The 21,372-nt window shown below is 42.9% G+C and overlaps 1 long non-coding RNA gene and 1 pseudogene across 1 annotated transcript; both read left to right on the top strand.

The window, feature by feature from the left end:
* The first annotated feature begins 408 nt into the window (after window positions 1–408).
* On the top strand, window positions 409–815 carry LOC129006905 (small ribosomal subunit protein eS24-like; annotated as a pseudogene).
* A 16,385-nt stretch (window positions 816–17,200) lies between these two features.
* Window positions 17,201–20,121, top strand: LOC129011623 (uncharacterized). Its single transcript, XR_008493381.1, has 2 exons — window positions 17,201–17,422; window positions 19,941–20,121. It is a non-coding gene; the product is annotated as an uncharacterized LOC129011623 (long non-coding RNA).
* Window positions 20,122–21,372: the final 1,251 nt, after the last annotated feature.

Below are 21,372 nucleotides of genomic sequence, written 5' to 3' on the forward strand. Positions count from 1 at the left end.
GAGACTTGCCAATAATCACACAAATGCATTTGAAAGTGAATTGTCCAGCCTTCAGATGACTTCAGCCCCAGCTGAGAGTTTGATAGCAACCTCATGAGAGACCCTAAGACAGAACCACCCAACTAAGCTGCCTATAAATTTCTGACCCTCGGAAACTGTGTGAAATAATAATTACTTAAATATTTCTTGTTTTGAGCTGCTAGTTTGGGGGTAATTTGTTACATAGCCATAGATGGAATTAATGAATACCACATAAAATGTGTATGTATGTATGTGTGTGTATATATATACACACACACACACATACTAGGTCAATGTCAATATGGGGCTCTGAAACAGATAGACTCATCTGATTTAAAGCATCCTCCTGAGTTTTCTTCCCTGGTTGCCTGCAGATCACCTGCCATCATGAATGACACAGTAACTATCTGGACCAGGAAACGCATGACCAACCAACTACTTCAAAGGAAACAAATGGTCATAGATATCCTTAACACTGGGAAGGCAACAGTACCTAAGACAGAAATGCTGGAAAAATTAGTCAAAATATACAAGACCACACTGGATGTCATCTTTGTATTTGGATTCAGAACTTATTTTGGTGGTGGCAAGATAGCTGACTTTGGTGTGATTTATGATTTTTTTGGATTATGTAAAGAACCATGAACCCAAACATAGACTTGCAAGACATGGCCTGCCTCCATGAGAAGAAAAAGACCTCAAGAAAGCAGTGAGACGAATGCAAGAATAGAATGAAGAAGCTCAGGGGGTTGGCAAAGGCCAATGTTGGTGCTGGCAAAAAGCCAAAGGAGTAAAGATGCTGCAATGATGTTATCCACAGACATTGTATTGATTAATAAACTAAAAACTCAAGTGAAAGAAAGGCATCCTACTGCTGCCACTTAGACCTTGAAATGCCCCAGAATCAGGTGGAGAGATTAGAACTATGTAACCACAGTGGGACTCAGGAGGTGGATAACACGATTGAAAATGAGGATGGTTTACGGAAGCAAGATTGGAATGTACTGAGCCAAATCAAAGAGCCTTAATAGCAGAGACAGCTGTCTGCCTTTGTCCTGAAACATTTCCTCTTCTTAAGGAGCCAACTTCAGAACAAAGCCCCACTATATTTTATAGAAAGAATTAAGTGGAAATACTTGTACAAAGTGGGAAGCTCAAGGGTAGGTGTGGATTCAGGCATTTCTAGAACACCAGGACTTTGGGAAGTTATAAATTAGTGCTCACTCCCAGAGGACCATGCCAGCCGAGCTAAGGTATTTTGACTTTATTGTACAAGCAGAAGGCAGCCACGAATGATTTGAGACAGGAGAGTTAGGTGGTAATAACAATGTTTGGAAGATTAAACTGGCCATGGCATGTAATACAAATTTGAGTGAGAGAAGCTATGAAAGCCATGGCCAGTTTCCAATGTGAGGATATTATTAATAGTTTAGACCTAGATAATCCATCCTTTCTCATCCCTCTGGCCACTTGCCTAGCTCAGGGTCAAGGGTGAGCCTAACATCTCCATTCCCAAACCCCACCGCATTTAGAAAACCCTCTTCCCATAGCCACTCACTCTCTCATAAAAGTTCTTCTATAGAAATATCCTAGGGGATGGAGTCTATCTGAGCTAATACTGTGCCACCATGCTGATGCTGCAGTCTCACCAACGTACCTTAATGTAGCAGTTTCCCTGTGGTTCTTTGTCTGACGTCCAAGAAAATTAAGGAATGCAGACACAAGGGTGGGGTTGGAGTCAAAGTTTAATAAGCAAAAAAAGAAAGCTTTCTGCAGCAGAGAGGGGAGTCCAAGTGGATTGCCAGGTTACAGCTGAATTTAAAAGCTCAATTTAAAAGTTTTATAAGAAACTGCTCTCTTCCCTGTAACTGTTTGAGTAACTTTTCTTACCAGTAAAGCTGTCTGTGCAATTCTTCTCTTATGAAGCTGTGGTTATGTCTCTAGGCAAGCACAAAGCCACACTTCTCTTGTTTGTATAACTATGGGTTTGTTTTAGGTAAGCCCCCTCCCTCCCTGTGCAAGTTCCCACCATGTATATGCCTGTAAAGGGGAGGAAACTTTCCTGGGAGCTCACTAATTGTACAAAGAACAAAGAGCTTTTGAGCTGGACCCTGTTTGCTTATCTGTTTGCAGGTGCAGCCTGAGTTTTTTCCCAGGTTATTTTATTTTTTCCTGTTGCTGTGACTTTTCAGGCAGGCCACTTCTGCAGTCTGAATTTTTCCCATATGATTTTTCCTTCCCTTCTCCCTCACTGAGAACAGGGCCAAAGTGGTGCTGGACTGGACTGTGGGAGAGGCTAAGTGTATGCAGAGACCTTGCAGAGGAAGGCAGACAGGGCAGCTTTCCCCAGTGTGTGCAAGGAGCTTCAGAACAGCTGATGTTTAGATGGGAGCCTCGGACCTGCAAGAACAAAAGAAACAAAAGCTCCCTGTTGTTTATTCATCCTAATAATCTGAGAGAGACCCTAATGGTCATCAAATTCAATTCATAATTTTGAAAATAAGGCCTTGAGCCCACCTAGTGGTCTCCTGCATCCAAGGCCAGGCTGGTGGCACCTGCTGTTTACTTCTTGTTCTCCTCAAAGGAAGGAAGCTCAGTGTCTACCTGTCTCTGAGGGGAGCCATCCATACATGGGGGAGTGACTTAGCATATGGTTCCTTGGAAAGGAGATGCTCACTCAGGTGTTTTTGCTTATTTTTTGGTAAGTTAGGAGAACTTCGTTCTGGTGCCTACCACTTTCACTAGACAAAAATCATGTTTACATCTGGGTGAAAGAGAAAAGGATTCCTGCTTAGTTTCCTTTTTGTGTCTGTACTTAGGGAAAAGTTAGCAGATAAACTCTACCCATTTTTTTAAAATAAGGCCAATTTAAGAGTGTCAAAAGATTCATGTTATTTATTCAGGATTATTTGTTTTTACTCCTATACTTTTTTGACACTAGTATAGACTTACTCATCTTCACTTGGAAATTTTATAATTCTAACCCAAGGGAAAGAACCCTTCTTTGATTTCTGTAATCCATTTCCTTCTTCACGTGTCTTTTTATCTCTTTTTTTTAGAAAGTCACATGCTTGACTTGTAACGCTTCATCCTACCTGAGAAGAAAGGAAAAGCCACTTTGTGCTTGATTCACATAAGATGATTGAAATACCTGTTCACAAGAATAATAGCAGAGCATTATTTACGAACCTGTGCATCATATTAAACATCATTTTCTTCTCTTTATGTTTCACAAAAACAAGCTCTGCGGGGATCTCTTTTGGCAATATGGCAATCTAGTTAGCCAAATCATCCTTTCTGCTGAAAATAACTAAAAAGTTTGAAAATCAGAGCCTTCTTAAAAGCACTGATGAGCTGGCAAGAAACCAAGAAATACACAGGGCAAAATCTGAGGGGAAGTGGGAACTGAGAGAAGCAGAGTCAGCTTTTAGCTGGGGGACGTTTGCCACGCTTGGTGATTCTGAGCTTCAGCTTTCGTTGCCTCTGGGAGCACCAGAGGCAGGAGGCAAAGCATGGGACAGCAAAGTGGGACATCCTGGGAGACCCTCTTCCCTCAAAGATGGTACCCTGAAGAACCACACCCTTAGTGTAGGCTTGGCCTGGAAACATATTGTAAACCAAAAGAAAATTCTAAGCCTCCTAACTGACTGAATGAACCCTCCACCCTTGGACAAGAGAATCCCAATAAAACCTGAAAAACTAGTTCAGGCTTTCATGCCCGTCCATGTGAAGAGACCACCAAACAGGCTTTGTGTGAGCAATAAAACTGTTTATTTCACCTGGGTGCAGGTGGGCTGAGTCCAAAAAGAGAGTCAGCGAAGGGAGATAGGGATGGGGCTGTTTTATAGGATTTGGGAAGGTAATGGAAAATTACAGTCAAAGGGGGTTGTTCTCTGGTGGGCAGGGGCGGGGGAGCTTCTGAGCCAGGAGAAGGAAATTCACAGGGTTAATGACTCAGTTAAGGTGGGGCAGGAACAAATCACAATGGTGGAATGTCATCAGTTAAGGTGGGGCAGGGCCTTTTCACTTCCTTTGTGAGTCTTCAGTTACTTCAGGCCATCTGGGCATATACGTGCAAGTCACAGGGGATGCGATGGCTTGGCTTGGGCTCAGAGGCCTGATATTCCTGCCTTCTTATATTAATAAGAAAAATAAAACAAAATAGTGTTGAAGTGTTGGGGTGGCGAAAATTTTTTGGGGGTGGTATGGAGAGAGAATGGGTGATGTTTCTCAGGGCTGCTTCAAGGGGGATTGGGGCAGCGTGGGAACCTAGAGTGGGAGAGATTAAGCTGAAGGGAGGTCTTGTGGTAAGGGGTGATATTGTGGGGATGTTAGAAGAAACATTTCTCGTATAGAATGATTGGTGATGGCCTGGATATGGTTTTGGATGAATTGAGAAACTAAACGGAAGATACAGGGCCGAATAACAGAAGGAGAAAAATGGGTATTAAAGGACTAAGAATTGGGAGGACCTAGGACATCCAATTAGAGAGTGCCTAAGGGGGTTCAGTGTAATTACTTGCTTGGTTGGCAAGTTTTTGGGCTCCATCCTTGAGTTTTTTTATGTTGTCATACACCAGGCCAGATTGATTTAGGTAAAAACAACACTCTTCATTTAAGAATATGCAGAGTCCTCCTTTTTCAGCAGTGAGTAAGTCAAGGCCTCGGCGGTTTTGGAGGACAACTGCAGCTAAAGAGTCAACTTGGGCCTGGAGGACTGATAAAGTTTGTGATATGTCTGTGATGCTAGCAGAGAAGTCATTAGACAGGCTATGGGAGGCCGTGACAGAGGTTTAAATGCCTACTATTCCAGTACTGAGAGCAATAGTGGAAGCAGAAAGTCCTAAACTGACCATCAAGGGAATTAGTGGAATAACTCTTCTTTGTCGTTTCGGTATCATGAGGGGAACAGGGAGCTCTTCGGTCCTATTTGCAAATTGAATTTTGGGGGTAAGGAAGACTAGTGTGCATGTGCCTGTCCAATTACCAGGTAGACACATGTAGGTAGAGGATCCACAGAGGAAGAAGAGACCTTGTGCGAGGCAAAACTGGAGATGTAAAGTAAAAAGATGAGAAGGAGTGCTGAAAGGGGTGTCTTGTACCTAGAGTCCTAGGGATCCAGCTAGGGCGGCAGCTGTCAGAGGTTGTAATGGGGACTGATGGGGTAACTGCATAGAGGGGGAGGTTCAATTTTCATGGTATGAGAAAACATTGAGTATCTACGAGCAACCTTTCACTGTAATTTTTGGGGCTGGATATAAGTAAACAAGAAGAGGGCCTGGGAGGAGAGTCTGATGAGCAAGGAGAAGGTAGCCAAGGATGGAGTGAAATACAGGGTAAGTGTCTTCCTAAGCAATAATTACTGCTAATGTTTTTAAGTTTGTCAGTATTGATAGAGGGCTTGTCTATAATATGAAGCTGGAAGGCTCCAATTGTTTCAGTGATGTGTGTAGTTGGGCTTTGGAGATGAAGAGTAAAGGAACATCGAGAAGGTGAAAGATTACCTAGGGGAATTCCAGTGGGTCTTTGCTGAGAAATACATAAAGGAGCGGCCACAGGAATAGTAGTTTGTGTTGTGAGAGGTCCAAATATGGGGGGAGTAGAGTTGATATAAGGAGGAAGGTTTTTTAAATAAGTGTGAAGGAGGGCGGCAGCTTGCTGATGTGAAATGTCTGGGGTGGTCTTGCTGGACCTGTCTAGAAAGTAAATGAGTTCTTCAGGGGGGTAAATGTGAGGGCTGCTAAAGGAAGTTCGGAGGTGTAGGAAGATGGGAGATGTTGCCCAGTCTGTCTGTAAGGCGGGGACAGCTGTGTAGGCACTGTAAGAAAGAGAAATGCAAAGCCAGCAGTTGTTCACTAAGGAGGGATTAGAAGCGGCTAGGAGAGAATGGGTAAGGTTGATAGTGTGGTGGAGATAGCTGGGGAGAGGTAGAGGGTGGCATAAGAATGGGAATGAGAATAAGAGTGAGTATAAAAGTAAAGAATAGAACTTCATCAGGGTGGAAGTATTGGAGGGTGCCCTGCCAGCAAAGATCATCTATCCACTCTAAGAGGGAATTAAGAGTGTCAGTTTGGGGATAGCACCAAGGGATATCAGCTGTAATGGCTTGAAGAAACAGTGTAAACTGGTGGTGTAAACAAGAGTAGGGCATTTATAAGTAGTTGAGAATGGAGAATAGGAGTATGACCGGACAGAAGATAGTAGGGATGACTAGTTTTTTGGGGCTTGGCCTAAGTGGTGGGGGTGACTTCATAAATCCCTGTTGCAAAAAGTAGGGTAAGGATGAACAGACCTAATAGAATGAAGGGATGTATTAGGCTCATAAGGGTTATTACTGTTCTTCAGAAATACGAGTTTAAGGGAAGTAGGGGAGAGTACTTGTGACTTCCAGGAGGAAGAGGAGGGATTAGGCTGGCTGTCTGATGGACACAGCTTTATTCTGGAATGGTGAACCTAGTGGGGAGGATCCTGCAGGCAGACGGCAGTCGGGGTACTATAGAAGACTAGGTAGCGTCCAGTCCATCAAGGTTGTAGAGTTTGAGGGGTCAGATTCTTAACAAGAACTGATCTTCCAGCTAGGGTGTCTTCATATGGCTGGGGATCTGGAGTAGGCAAGAGAAGATTAGCAGCCTGGCGAATTTCCTGTCTAGCCTGCTGGAGGACTGGAAGATAGTCACCTAGAGGGCTGGTGTCTGGGATGAGGTTGGGGCCAAGCGAGAAAGTGCGTCCATATAAAAGTTCAAATGGACTGTACCCTGTAGCATCTCGAGGACAGGCTCTAATTCTGAGAAGAGCAAGAGGTAAAAGTACTGTCCAATCTTTTTTAAGTTGGAGGCTGAGCTTGGTGAGGTGTACCCTTAAAAGACCATTAGTCTGTTCTACCTTTCCTGAAGATTGAGGACCGTAAGGGATATGAAGGTTCCACTGAATACCAAGAGCCTGAGAAACTGCTTGGGTGATTTGACTAGTAAAGGCTGGTCCGTTATCAGACTGTATAGAGGTGGGAAGGCTAAACTGAGAAATTATGTCTGACAGAAGGGAAGAAATGACTGTGGTGGACTTCTCAGACCCTATAGGAAAGGCCTCTACTTATCTAGTGAAAGTGTCTACTTAGACTAAGAGGTATTTTAGTTATCTGACTTGGGGCATGTTGAGTGAAGCTAATTTGCTAGTCCTGGGTGGGGGCAAATCTTCAAGCTTGATGTGTAGGGAAGAGAGGGGGCCTGAATAATCCTTGAGGAGTAGTAGAATAGCAGATAGAATAACAGACAGAACACTGAGAAGTTATTTCCTTGAGGATAGATTTCTACAATGGAAAGGAAATGAAAGGTTCTAAGAGACGGGCTAGTGGCTTGTACTATAGCATAGCTTGCCTTTGCTGCTGTGTGGTGATTAGGCCTGGTGGAACTGCCATCAATAAATCAAGCATGATCAGGGTGAGAAACAGGGAAGAAGAAAATGTGGGGAAATGGGATGAATATCAGGTGGATCATAGAGATGCAGTCATGAGGGTCAGGTGTGGTATCTGGAATAATGTGGGAGGCTGGATTGAAGTCTGGGCCAGGAACAATGGTAATTGTGGGACTTAAAGAGTAAGTACAGCTGAAGGAGCCAGGGAGCAGAAAGTATATGCATCAGGTATGAGGAAGAAAATAGATTTTGGAAGTTATGAGAAATGTAGAGAGTGAGTTGAGCCTTGTTTGTGATTTTTAGGGCCTCTAAAAGTATTAAAGCAGTGGCAGCTGCTGCATGCAGACATGAGGGCTAGGCTAAAACAGTAAAGTCAGTTGTTTGGACAGAAAGGCTACAGGGTGCGGTCCTGGCTCTTGTGTAAGAATTCTGACCGCACTAACCATGCCTAGGAAGGAAAGGAATTGTTGTTTTGTAAGGGATTGAGGTTTGGGAGATTAATTGGACGTGATCAGTGGGGAGAGCACGTGTGTTTTTATGAGAATTATGCTGAGATAGGTAACAGATGGAGAAGAAATTTGAGCTTTGGAGGGGGATACCTGATATCCTTTGGAGAATAAATGCTGAAGGAGCAGAAGTGTGTCTTGTTGAGAAGATTCAAAGGAGGGGCTACAAAGAAGAAGGTCATCAATATATTGAATAAGGTGAGAAGCGGAGGGGTGGAAAGAAAGTAGATCATGAGAAAGAGCTTGGCTGAAGTCATGAGGGCTGTCCCTGAAGCCTTGCAGCAGCACAGCCCAGGTAAGCTGCTGGGACGGATGGGTGTCAGGGTCAGTCCAGGTGAAAGCAAAGAGAGGCTGGGATGAGGGGTGCAGGGGAATAGTGAAAAAAGCATCTTTAAGATCAAGCACGGAATAGTGAGTTGTGGAGGAAGGTATTGAGGGCTGGGCACCATGGGGTGGATAGGCAAAACAATTTGGTTGATAAGGTGCAGATCCTGAACTAATCTGTAAGACTTGTTCGGTTTTTGGGCAGGTAAAATGGGGGAATTGTAAGGAGAGTTTATAGGTTTTAGAAGCCTATGCTGTAGCAGGCGAGTGATAACAGGCTTTAATCCTTTTAAAGCATGCTGTGGGATGGGATATTGGCATTGAGTGGGGTAAGGGTGATTAGGTTTTAATGGGATGGTAATGGGCATGTGATCAGTTGCCAGGGAAGGAATAGAGATGTCCCATACTTGTGGGTTAAGGTGGGGGGATACGAGAGGAAGATGCAAAGGAGGCTTTGGGTTGGGGAGAAGGGCAGCAATGAGATGCAGCTGTAGCCCAGGAATAGTCAGGGAAGCAGATAATTTAAAGTGTCTCGGCCTAATAAGGGAACTGGGCAGGTGGGGATAACTAAAAAGGAGTGCTTAAAAGAGTATTGTTTAAGTTGGCACCAGAGTTGGGGAGTTTTGAGAGGTTTAGAAGCCTGGCTGTCAATACCCACAACAGTTATGGAGGCAAGGGAAACAGGCCCTTAAAAAGAAGGCAACATGGAGTGGGTAGTCCCCATTTTGATTAAACAGGGGATGGACTTACCCTCCACTGTGAGAGTTACCCAAAGCTTGGCATCTGTGATGGTCCAGGGGGCTTCTGAGGCAATCAGGCAGCATCAATCTTCAGTCACTAAGCCAAGAAGGAGTCAGTCAGAGAGCCTTGGGCCAGAGTTCTAGGGGCTCTGGGAGTGGCTGCCAGGTGAGTTGAACAGTCCAATCTCCAGTAAGGTCCCTCACAGATGGGACATGGCTTAGGAGGAATCCTGGGCTGTAGGCATTCCTTGGCCTGGTGGTCAGATTTCTGGCACTTGTAGCAAGCTCCTGGGGGAGGAGGTTCTGGAGGAACACCTGGCCACTGTGGTTCAGGCGTTTGGAAGTTCTTGTGTGCTGGAGATGTGGCTGGGCTTTGTCTCACAGTGGAGGCAAGGAATTGCAACTTTTTTCTATTATTGTACACCTCAAAGACGAGGTTAATTAAGTCCTGTTGTGGGGTTTGAGGGCCAGATTCTAATTTTTGGAGTTTTATTTAATGTCAGGAGCAGATTGGGTAATAAAATGTATATTGAGAATAAGACAGCCTTTTGACCTTTTAGGATCTAGGGCTGTAAAGCATCTCAGGGTTGCTGCCAAACGAGCCATGAACTGGGCTGGATTTTTATATTTGATGAAAAAGAGCCTAAACGCTATCTGATTTGGGATAAAGAAAAAGGAGCATTAACCTTGACTATGCCTTTGGCTCCAGCCACCTTTTTAAGAGTAAATTGCTGGGCAGGAGGGGGAGGGCTAGTCATGGAACGAAACTGTAAGCCAGACCAGGTGTGAGGAGGGGAGGTGATAAAAAGATTATAGGGTGGAGGAGCGGAGGCTGAGGAAGAATTGGGACATAGCTTGGCCTGGCCAGGAGGGGAGAGGTCAGATGGGTCTGTAGAAAAGGAAGATTAGAAAGACTCAGCAACGCTTAGGGTTGGGACTGAGGGGACAGGCAGGAGGGAAAGAAGGAAGATTTGGGACAAGTTGCACTGGGCACAGAGACTAGGAAGGGACTGATGTGTAAAAGAATGCCTGGACATCAGACACCTCAGACCATTTTCCCATTTTACAACAAGAATTATTTAGATCTTGTAGGATGGAAAAATTGAAAGTGCCATTTTCTGGCTATTTGGAACTACTGTTGAGTTTGTATTGGGGTCAAGTGGCATTGCAGAAGAAAATAAGGCATTTAGGTTTTAGGTCAGGTGTGAGCTGAAGAGGTTTTAAGATTTTGAGAACACAGGCTAAGGGAGAAGAAGGAGGAATGGAGGGTGGAGTGAAGGAGGCAAGTTTAAAGAAAAGGGAGAGTAGAGACATGGAGGGAAGCAGTTCGGGGGTTCTTACCCTCCAGAAAAGTGGGAAAGGGGTTGGGGCACAGAGATACGAGGTTGGGGTGTGGAAGTAAGGGATTGGGGCACAGAGATATAAGACATTGGGGTGCGGAAATAAGGGATTGGGGCACAGAGATATAACAGGTTGGGGCATGGAAATAAGGGATCGGGGCACAGAGATATAAGGGGTTGGGGTACTTGCCCCTCCCCCAGAAAAGCGGGACTTGCTGCTAAGGGTGAAGGAGAAGGGGTTGGGGATTTCTTGCCCCCCAGAAAGGTGGAGAAGGGGTAGAGACATGGAGAGAAGGGGTTGGGATACTTGCCCCTTCCCCAGAAAAGCGGGACTTGCCGCTAAGGGTGAAGGACCAAGGCAGGCATCCCTGCATGGTCTGACACCTCTGAAACCTGGGTGAATAATCAGAGAGGCATCCCTGCAATGATTAAACACCAAGGGAAGGCTGCCTTCCCTAGTCTGTGACCAGCGCTGGAGTTTTGGGTCCACAGATAAAATGTGTCTCCTTTGTCTCTACCAGAAAATGAAAGGAATTGAAATCAAGAGAAGGGAGAGATTGAAGTGTGGTGCCAAGATTGAAAGGAGAAAGAGGTTGAAGGATAGTGAGGGAGGTTAGAGAAGAGAGTAAAAAGAGGCCACTTACCAGATTTGAAATTGGTGAGATGTTTCTTGGGCTGGTCAGTCTGAGGACCTGAGGTCGTAGGTGGATCTTTCTCACGGAGCAAAGAGCAGGAGGACAGGGGATTGATCTCCCAAGGGAGGTCCCCCGATCCAAGTCACAGCACCAAATTTCATGCACGTCTGTGTGAAGAGACCACCAAACAGGCTTTGTGTGAGCAATAAAGCTGTTTATTTCACCTGGGTGCAGGTGGGCTGAGTCCAAAAAGAGAGTCAGCGAAGGGAGATAGGAGTGGGGCCGTTTTATAAGATTTGGGAAGGTAATGGAAAATTACAGTCAAAGTGGGTTGTTCTCTGGTGGGCAGGGGCGGGGGTAACAAGATGCTCAGTGGGGGAGCTTCTGAGCCAGGAGAAGGAAATTCACAGGGTTAATCACTCAGTTAAGGTGGGGCAGGAACAAATCGCAATGGTGGAATGTCATCAGTTAAGGTGGGGCAGGGCCTTTTCACTTCTTTTGTGATTCTTCAGTTACTTCAGGCCATCTGGGCGTATAAGTGCAAGTCACAGGGGATGCAATGGCTTGGCTTGGACTCAGAGGCCTGACACAGGCTATGATGGGAAGGGAGGTCAGATGCGTTATACCCTTCCCTTTGGAGTTTAGGCACAACTGACCAGAATTAGCATTGAAATAGAGATCATAAGGTGGACAAAACAGACTTTTTGTGGCAATAAGATACCAAATTCTGATATGACTCTGGTATAGCATCACATGACAACATGCCCTAAAGGAAATGAAAATATTTTGCCCCAAAGTCTATTTCTTTGACATATTTTGAAATGGTCCTGCAAAGCCTTCTTTTGTGGGGGAAATCTGCATTTTGTAGAGAAGCTCCTTCCCTTTCTAGGTCTTTTCCTGATCAAAAAGAGATTTAACTGAGAATCTGACACCTTTTAGGATCCAAAAGGAGACATTTACAATCTAGTCTCTCTGAAGCCTGCTACCTGGAAGCTTCATCTACATAACAGGAACCTTGGCCTATACCACACTCCTTATCTTAACTCAAGCATTTCTTTCTGCTGACTTCAACTCTTTAGGCAGAGCTTAGCTCTTTCAACCAATTGCCAATTAGAGAATCTTTGAATCCACCTATGACCTGTAAGTTCCCATTTTGAGATGTCCCATCTTTCTGGGCCAAACCAATGTATACCTTACATGTATTAATTTGTGTCTTAGCCTATAACTTCTGTCTCCCTAAAATGTATAAAACCAAGCTGTAACCCAGCCACCTTGAGCATGTGTTCTCAGGACTTTTTGAGGCTGTGCTACAGGCCATGGTCCCTCATATTTGACTCAGAATAAACCTCTTTAAATATTGTACAGAGTTTGGCTTTCATTCCATCAACAATACCCATCTCTCCCATTACCACACTGTAGCATTGCAAGGAAAATTGCCCAGCTCCCTGGTACAGGACAGAGCTGGGAAAACCCACCTCTGCAAAGTTGTAACCACACAGACTTGTGGTGCAGGGCAAACCCCAAAAGTGGGGCTCAGCCCAGGAAGCCACAAGGGTCCTTGACTCCACGCAGGAAGGAATTCAAGAGCAAGCTGACAAAGTGAAGTGAAAGCAAGTTTATAAAGAAGGCAAAGGAATGAAAGTGGGGCTACATTATAGGCAGAACAACCCTCAGAGGCTGCTGATTGGCTATTTTTGTGGTTATTTCTTGATGACTTAATGAAGCTGGTGTTGATTATTCATGAGTTTTCCAGGGAAAAGGTGAGGATTTCCCAGAACTGAGGGTTCTTTTTCCTTTTAGAACATATAAGGTAATTTCTGGGTATTGCCTTGGCATTTGTAAACTGTCATGACGTTGGTGGGAGTATCTTTTAGCATGCTAATATATTACAATTAATGCTTCATGAGCAGTGAGGTCACTTTTGTTGCCATCTTGGTTTTGATGGGTTTTGGCCAGCTTCTTTTTTGCATCTTGTCTTATCAGCAGGGTCCTGTAAAACAAGTCCTGCTTAATTCCTCTCTCACTTGCAGCACAGATTCAAACTATCTAGTTAAAACAACAACAATAATAACAACACAGTCAGGGTGAAAATTTAGCTTCAAGGGACACTGGACTAGTGGTTTCCCAGGCATCTGACAAAAGTAAGTATAAATCCTTTAGGAAAGAATCTGCCTTAATTCCAGACATCAAAGAATTTCCTCAAATAAATTTCCAAGGAAAACAAGTAGCTCACAGAAAAATATAATAAATATTTAAGGAAACAAGGTACCATGAGGTGAATAAGCAGAAACAACAAACAATAGAAAGTGACCTGCAAAGACCTTAGATACTGGAATTATCAGACACAGAATTAAAATTCTTTTAATGTTTAAAAAATAGACAAACTTTAATGTCTAAAGAGATTTGAAAGCGAATGAAATAGAATGTCTAGAAATAAATGTAATAATTGAAATAAAAATCTACATCAATGAATTTGACACCACCCATATTAGACATGACTAAAGAGAGAATTGGTGAATAGGAGTATAGCTCTTGATTTACACAAAATACCTCATAGAAAGGGAAAGCCATGGAACATTTGAAAGCAAAGTTATGAAGCAAGAAATGTAGAATAATAAAGTTTAATATGGGTGTAATGAACCTTTCAGAAGCAAAGAAAAGAAATAATAAGACAGACATAATATTTGATAAGATAATGGCTGAACATTTTCACAAACTTTCAAAAGATAAAAATCTATATACAGTAAGTCTGAAAGGTACTTAACATAGTGGAACTGCAGAATACCAATCACAAAGAGATCTTAAAAGGAATCAGAGAGAAAAGAGAGAGTGCCTTCAAAGGAGCAGCAATATATTCAATAGGTCTCAACAGCAACAATAGAAGTGGGATGACAGCAAAATTGTGTTTTCAAGTGTACTAAGAGAAAAGTGCACATACACACATACACACACATCTCTCCAGCTAAAATATGTTTTAAGAACATGATATTGTGATTCATAATAAAAAAATGTATATTTTAGTCTTTTTCCCTATTTCCTGGCACAGAGCTCCTAAAGCCCTTGTAATTTCCTCAGCTATAGGGGTGCTAGTAACATATTTTGTTCTAATACTTGGTCTTTGACCTCAATTTGTGACACAGAACTCCTAATCCCTTTGAGTTTCTTAGGTGATAAAAGCATCTTTTGTTCTTGTGAGGTGACTGTCAGTGGGCTTCTGGTTGGGGACTGGTCACCAGAAGACCAAGTTGTGATTAGAATCTTGGAATTGTCAGTCCCACCCCCCACCTCATCCTTTGGGATGGGAAGAGGACCTGGAGCTTGAGTTTGTAACCAGTCATTCCCATGTGATGAAGTCCTCATAAAAATCCCTGAACTATAGGGATTACAGAGCTTCTGGGTTGATGACTATGTGCATGTGTCAGCAGGGTGGCACACCCCAACTCTTTTAGACCCTGCCATGTGTACTTCATAATTTGGCTGTTCATCTGTAACCCATAAAATAAACTGGCAAACATAGGTGTTTCCTAAGTTCTGTGAGCCAATTTAGCAAATAATTGACGGCAAGGAGGGGATCATGGGAACCTCCAATTTATAGCCAGTGGGTGAGGAACACAGATGAATGGATGACAACCACCTGGACTTTTGATTGGCTTCTGAAGTGGGGATAGTCTTGTAGGACTTTTAACTTGTGGGGTCTGACACTAATTCCAGGTAGATAGTGTCAGAATTCAATTGAATTATAGGACACTCATTTGGTATCCAGAGAATTGGAGAATTGGTTGGTGTGGAAAAAACCCCCACAAAAACCCACATACCTGGTCACAGAAGTGTTGGGTATGAGTTTAGAGGAAAAGAGATTTTCCTATATTCAAAAAGTGAAGGCTAAATAAAGACATTTTTAGACTACAAAATTTGATGCCACTTTAGAGAATTAAGAGAAATTGTAAAGGATGTTCTTTAAGTAGGAGGAAGATGACATTAGACAGGAGTTCAGAGATGCAAGGAATAAAGAAGAAAGAAAGTGAAATTATATGGGTAAATATATTTTAATGGCCCCATAAAACTATTGTTTTATAACAGCAATGTTTTTTAGGCTTTACAGAGACTACACAACCCATCCCACAATTGTGCAAGGTGGAATCTATGTAACAAATCCATATTCACACACATAAATGCACACACATGTGTGCACACATATCCTAGTGGTTCTGCCTCCCTGTTTGACCCTAACAGGTATGGTGGCTAAGCCAGCCTTTTTATTTCAGCCCCTACATTGGGTTCAAGAATATTGAGGAATGCACCTGTGGGTGAGTGAGATTATGTATGGGAGTTTAACATATCAAGAGGCATGGGCAGCCTGTGTGGGGCTGGGGCACAGTTTCCATCTTGAATATAGTAGATGAAAACCTGTTAGAAAATTGCAAAATGTTAAGTGTCAATGTTGACTTAGATGGGTGTATAGTGAATCAAGCTGCTCATAAACAAACCCTCTCTCCCAATCCACTGGAAGCATGGACTGGAAGACTATTTTGTGGTCCCCACAACCAATAATAATAACTAACACTAAGGCAGAGGCAGAGTACTAAGCCCTTTACATCCATTATCATGACCAATCTCCTAAATGACCCTGTGAGGGATTTCCTAATACTATCTCCATTTCACTGATTAGGATGCTAAGGTTTGGTTGAGTTAGATGATTAACTCACACAAAGCAGGGGTTAATGTATGCCCAGGCTGTCTGATGTCCAGATCCATGCTGCCTGCGCAGAACAGGTGTAAGACAGTCATGGGGCTGAGCAGGTTGAGAATGGAAGCAATAGGACTTGACTGATTCCAGTGAGCCTTTCCATAGGAGCAAGAGGTGATAACCGCACCACCCCCCCCACTTTTTTTCAAGAGACAGGAACTCAATATGTTGCCCAGGCTGATCTTGAACTCCTGGCTTCAAGTGATCCTCCCATTTCAGCCTCCTAAAGTAGCTAGGATTACAGTCATGAGCCACCGTACCTGGCCAAGAGGTGATAAACCTTTTTACCTGTTTCTTCATGGCTTTATCTGCTGGTGCAAAGTGGGGAATAATGCCACATACCTAGTCATTGATATCTAATATTGATATAATATAATGCCTAATATTGTACCAGCACCATTTCCTCAGGCTTTGGTGCTCTCTGCCTATTTTGGGACAGGCCTATCCAGAAACAGTTGGTGAAGTTCTTAGATTCTTTCATTTGAGCAGACCTGTGATAGGCACATCAACACCAAGTCCAGACACGGACCCAAGTTGGGTCTAATCTCTTGCCAAGACACTGACCTAATTGGCACCGGATGGTCAGGTGTTATTCCAAGAATGGCTTTTTCATTGCTCTCCTTAGGGGAGGCATGTGAGAACCAGGGAGAGATGTGGGCCTCTTTCTAAGATCTTACAACCAAGACATATTTCTGTGTGAAATACTAGTTTGAATATGTTCTGACACCTTCGAATACTTATTTTGTTGTTTCTGATGAAATTAGCCCTAAACCATTGATTCTCCAACATTATTGCCTAACAGCCTTTTGCTGGGCACTCAAGGAATCTGGCAGAATTTTTCCTTTACAAATCGAGTCACTGGAACCAAAACCTTTGCCTGTCCTACTATGTAGTAGTCATCAACACAGAAGGTCAGCTGAGTGCAGTTGAACTATTTTACTACAAGGTAATGATGCCTTGAGTCATGTACCTTGTACAAGTAGAGAGGCTAAAGGAAAATCTTTTTATTATTATTGAACCTAGTTCAAAAGGTTTGACCTCATTAATCGTTACCCAGATCAATTGTTTTTCTGTATTTTATATCCTAGGCTTATGTTTTTAGACCCAAACTTGGGGTTCTTCGGCCTTTTTTTTTTCTGTATTCTTCTTTACTTCCTCTCAATTCAAATTATGGCTGTGTCTTCCTTAGCTATCTGAAGAATTATTATCTTTTGTGTCTCTGTTTTCCAGACGTATGTATGAGTATTCATTTACTAATTCATTCAGTCATTCATTAACTCATTCACTCAATAGCTATTACTGAATACCTTCTATTGGCCGGACACTGGGACAGGATTAACGTAGATACAGTCTTTGCCCTCAAGAACCTGGTATGCCACTGCAGGGGACAGTTCTGTAAGTCATGATAAGACAATGACAAAAGTTCTAAATGGAATGTATGTGTCGGCACTAAAAAGACAAAGAGAAAACTGTATCCAACACTTCTAAGACATGTCAGCATGTGTCTTGCTGAAACAGGTGACATTTAAGTCAAATCTCAAAAAAGGAGCAAGCTGAGGTTCATTTCATGACATGACACTGCCTCTCAAGTGAGAAGAGAATAAAAAATGTCCAACTGATTCTGAAACTGTAAAGATACTAATGACCTTAGCAAGCAATGTGGAGTGGAGCCAAGTGGAAGAGCTGAATAGCTGTGAAGGTGATGATCGTGGGAAACCATTCACAACTACTGATTGGGAATGAAAGGAGAGAGATGGGTCATAGCTACTTATGAATGAGACAGGGTTGTGGATTTCTTTATTAATTTGGGAGGTAGGAACATTTTAGCAAAGGAGACAGTAGAAAGGAATAAAAAAATACAGTAACTTCATCTCTGGGAGAATCCTCTCTCAGTTTCTACAAAATTACTTATCTACTCTTCATCCCTTCTTCTTTTTTTTTTTTTTTTTTTTTTGAGACCAAGTTTCGCTCTTGTCGCCCAGGCTGGAGTGCAATGGTGTGATCTCAGCTCACTGCAACCTCCACCTCCCAGGTTCAAATGATTCCCCTGTCTCAGCCTCCGAGTAGCTGGGATTATAGGTGCCTGCCACCACACCTGGCTAATTTTGAACTTCTGACCTCAGGTGATCCACCCGCCTCAGCCTCCCAAGGTGCTGGGATTACAGGCGTGAGCCACTGCGCCCAGCCCCATTCCTTCTTTTTGATCTTGTGGTTTCTCTTACTTGGTTCTATTATTTCATTTCATTACCCTTCCTTGTCACCAGTTTGAAGATTATTATATGCTCTATACTTTGCCACTGTCTTCTCAATATAAATCTTAAGACCTAAAAACCCATGAATACATTACACTAAGTCAAGCTACATCCAAATCAAAGTACCCTAAGATTTACATATATTTGAGAAGTAAGCTCTTTATTTATGTAAGTATTCTAGCACCCTTAAGGAAGCAAAGTGCCGATGTCCCTGAAGAATCTTTGGGAGCCTGCCAACCAACACTGGGTCAGCCTCCATCTTGAAGAAAACATGGACCAGAGGCTGCGAGAAGACTCCAAATGTGAAACAGTGTCCTAGGCTCCATCCTTGAGGGTCATATAACATGCATCTTGCAAAGCTTGATGTTTCCTGCCAAAACAGGTTTATGGAAGACCTTTAAACCTTAAAGAATTGAAAGATAAGAGTCCATTTAGTTGCATAACAAAATGTCAGCTGAACACAGAAAATTATTATGCCTTTTGGCCATCTTGATTCCTGGGGGTCAGGGTACCTTTGGAAATTACTTCCGCTTTCTGTCAAGGGCATGGTACAACAAAAATGTAAGGATGGAATGGAGAAATTTTGATTTTTTCCTGTGGTTCATAGATCAGTTACAGCTCCACATTTCAAAATGTCAGACCTGCTTTTACGAAGGCAATTTTGTTTGTAACTACATGAATAATACATAAACACAGAGTTACTGGAAAATATTCTAAAAATCAAGTCTGTTGAATAAAATGTTATGAGTCCCCTTTGACACAGCAACCCTATTGTCTCCTCACTTTGGCATATACTTTTCTAGACCTTTTTCTAGGCATTTTTCTACATGGATATGTGTAAATTAAATTTATTTACACATCTAATTTTAAATTTTAAAAAATATTTTGCATAAGATTATTAATCTGCAATTTGAGTTTTTTATTTAATAATATAGCTTGAAGAGCATAACAATCTCATTTTTTTGTATTCACTGAATAAGATAATCAACATGTTGTAATTTATTTATTTAGCCCACCATTAGTGGATATTTAGGTGGTTTCCAACTTTTTATTTTTATTTTTTTGCTATCTAAAAACAGTGCTGAAGTGAATATTCTTGGGCATGTACCCTTTTGAACATGTGCAAATACGTGTGTTGAATAGATTCCGTTTTTCCTGCTTTCCATCATACTCTTCTTTAAGGTGGTGCTTCCTCCCTCCTCCTACCCAGATTCCCTTGGATTCTGGCTGTGTCTGTGGCCATCCTTTGACTTCTATATGCTTTTTTCCTGATGGCCACCTGTGGCTCTCTTGAGACTACAGTCCTGAGTCACTTTGCTCACACCAGCAGACAGCCAGAATTGCCTGGGAATTTAGGTTCCTTTGGGATGGGCCTTAGCAGATGACAGGTGGGACATGTTATAAAAACCCAGCTCTTTCCCTTGAGTTGGGACATACTTGGAGGTGTCATGTACATTTCAAAGCTCCTCTGCATCATCAAGCTAAAGCTGGGATTTTGCCTAAAAGTACACTCTCCCTTGACTTCTCTTCCCTTTCTGGCTGCCCCACTCATTCATCAGCACTTCCATAACTCATCACTTGCATATGAATCCTTGACTCAAGGTCTGCTTCTCGTGAATCCAACCAAGTCAGGAACCACCCTGTATTGAACAAACTTAGTACAGAGTTTCCTCCAGAGAAAGCACTGTCCTTAAAGATTGCCCCTGTCTCCCTCTTGGGAGTTGTATTTGTTCTACCCACTAGGATGGTTGATTTTATCCATCAACTTGACTGGGCCACAGGATGCCCAGATAGCTATTTAAACATTATTTCTGGAAGAGGTTAGCATTTGAGTTGGTGAACTGAGAAAAGCAGATAGCATCATCTAATCCATTGAGGGTCTCAATAGAACAAAAAGGTAGAAGCAAGTTGAATTAATTCTGCCTGACTGCTTGAGCTGGAACATCCATTTCCTCCTGCCCTCAGCTCTCCTGGTTCTCAGGCTTTTAGAATTGGAATGGAATCTACACCACCAGGCCTCTGGCTTTCAGGCCTTCAAACCACACGACTGGCTTTCCTGGGTCTCCAGCTTGCAGACAGCAGATCATGGGACTTCTCAGCCTCCATAATTGCATGAGCCAATATGTTATAAAAATTTCTTTTTATATATCTTCTACTGGTGGTCCTTCTCTGGAGAGCCCTGACTGATACACCTACAGTTTAGGATGGATTTGGATGGTTCTAAGGCTTCTTTATCCCGTTAAGAGCCTATTGTTGTAGATCCCTTGGGGAGTGGGATAGGATGGTAGAAGAAAAGAGCAGACAGCAAGTCTCTGGCACCGTATCCAGGCAAGAACCCCGCTGCTTATGTCCCTAAGCTGCCGGTCTTCTAACCTTCTACCTTTGGCTTCAATTAGAGGCAGATGTAGGGTGTCTGGACAACAAATGAGTTCTGGAGATAAAAAAGGGAGAGCCACTGGTCAATGAAGCCAATGATAACAAAGCCCATTTCCTTTCCTTTCCCTGGTTTGCAGGTGGAAGACAGTCTCTGCTCAATGTTAACTGGATATTGAACGCAGGCCTGCCTGTCTAACCATCTGCAGTGTGACTTGGTTGCTGCTGTGAGGGAAGCTGCTCACTTTTTCTTGCTTTGCCTCGCTTCCCTGTGCGGTGCCTTTCCACATCCCCTAATAAGAAGGCGAAGGAGGTGTTTGCCTGCTGCTTTCTGCCAGCTCAGTGCTGCTGCAGTAGACAGGATCTTGGACCCAGATCTTCCATCCTCCGTTGTAACCCTCTTGGTAGTACTTATCCTCACCCCTTCGTTGAAAGTAGAGCTGAAGAAACCCATTCCACACACACTTGCACATGTTCAACAGGGTATTTGCATAGGAATGTTCACTTTGGCATTGCTATGATCCTGAAGATGTGGCTGTGCTTCTAGTTTTATGGCCAGGACCGATTATGCAATAATGTTTAGCCACCCATGATGAGTGCAGATCACGGGCAGCTTAAGATGGGCAGATGGGATGGGGAAAGAAAGGAATGTATACAATTGGCTCCAGGATAATATCAGGGTCACACTGGGGAAGCCTGGAGAGATAACATAGCTGGCTTCCATCCCATTTCTATGACAACTTCCTGCAGATTTCTGCAACAAATGCTGGAGAGCACAATAAAACTGAAGCTCCACCGGGATAGACTAAAAGATGGAGAGAGGATCATGATTATCACGGTGGGGAATTCTTCTGCACTGTCCTAAATTCTCATTTGACCTATAGATATGATCTTCAAAACTACTTATTTTAATTTATTTAATATTCACTTTTAGTAGCTAAGCTGTTTGTTTCTATAGTTACCTTCCCATTATTTGCCCTCTACATTCTAGGATAGAACATGTCATCCATGTGAAATTTTAAAC

The sequence above is a fragment of the Pongo pygmaeus genome, chromosome 1 (assembly GCF_028885625.2).
Source record: "Pongo pygmaeus isolate AG05252 chromosome 1, NHGRI_mPonPyg2-v2.0_pri, whole genome shotgun sequence".
NCBI classification, from domain to species: domain Eukaryota; kingdom Metazoa; phylum Chordata; class Mammalia; order Primates; family Hominidae; genus Pongo; species Pongo pygmaeus.